Consider the following 1,457-nt stretch of genomic DNA (forward strand, 5'->3'; position numbering starts at 1 on the left):
ACTAGCTCTGTAAGACCAGGCTGGTCTCGAGCTCACAGAGATCCGCCTGCCTCTGCCTCCCAAGTGCTGGGATTATCATTGCATCTTTTATATGTTCCCAGACATCTTCTTCCTCTAGTTTCTGTATTCCTTGGGGGTCATTTTATAAAACTGGCTTAAAGAATAACTAATTCACGACAGCCTGTCTCAAGGGAACACAGGCAAAGCATGGAAGTCCTGGGTTAAATCACAACATTAGAGAGGGAGGGAGGGAGGGAGAGAAGGGGCACAACAGAGCATGACTGTAATGTGTAGAAACTAAAATGACAGTAAGCTTTAATGAAAAGTGAAATTCTCACGTTAGGTAAGCTATTAATGTTCTGAGCACCTAGTACTTGTTAGTCTCAGTTCTAATTGGTCCCCTACAAGGGTACAGTCTGTGCCTTTTCCTGTGTATTGTACAGGTGAGGCCTAGTCCCAGGATTCTTAGTCTGCACCTGTCATGGCTGCACTAATGTTAAGGGAGGCCTCTTCAGGTGGACGAGAACTAAGAGACGCACACTTAGCTTTTTGGGAGGTGAGGGGTGTGTGAGGCAGCTGGATGAGAGAAGCGGAACCCGTTAAGAGGTAAGAGAAGAGGTGTTCCCTACAGTGCCATCTTGATAAGCTGAGCTAGAGATTTCAATTCCTTACAGAGAAAACGCGACTCAAAAATAAATAAATAAATAAATAAATAAATAAATAGGTAGAAATAAGTGTTTTACTCTTTACTTTGTGATTTCCGTATCGAACTGAATTGCAAGGCATTTAGGGAGCAAGATCTGTAGATGCCCACTGTCAAAGAAGCAGCAGCACAGAGATGACCTGCTGTGATAAGTCAATCTTGTCAGCTTGAGACTATCTAGATTTACCTGGGGGCCTAGCCTGTGGGCAGGTCTAGGTGGGATTATCTAGATTAGGTTAATTAGCATGGCAATAAACATCAGGGCACCATTCCTTGGACTTAATGAGAAAGGCAGCTGGATCCTAACATTAGTGGCTCTCTGCAGACGAAACGTGACCAGCTACCTCCTGCCAAGCCTCCTCGCTTTGCCGGGCTTCTCCGTGGGTCAAAACGAATCCTTTTCCTTCCACCGTTTCATTTTTGGGTCGGGGTATTTAATCACTGCAACAAGCCACCTGCTTCCGCTTGATAAACGGAGCCAGATCACCTTTGGGGCTAACTGTTGCTATCTAGGCCTGACACCTCCCAATCTGATCAGAGATCGGGCCCGGAGCCATTCGCCCCTGCTGTCCGTGAGGTGACAGCTTTGCCCCAGGCCCTGCCCGAGCCCCAGCACTTGGGACCTCCGTGACAGCCGTCTAGAGGGCGCGGCACACCCACGCGGAAGATGCTCAGAGTGGATCCGCGGAGACCCCGCGGGAAAGCCACGGCAGAGGAGGGGCAGGCAGGGCCGGTGCACGGAAGGGGCTCCCCA

Source organism: Microtus ochrogaster, chromosome 24 (assembly GCF_000317375.1).
Source record: "Microtus ochrogaster isolate Prairie Vole_2 chromosome 24, MicOch1.0, whole genome shotgun sequence".
NCBI lineage: Eukaryota > Metazoa > Chordata > Mammalia > Rodentia > Cricetidae > Microtus > Microtus ochrogaster.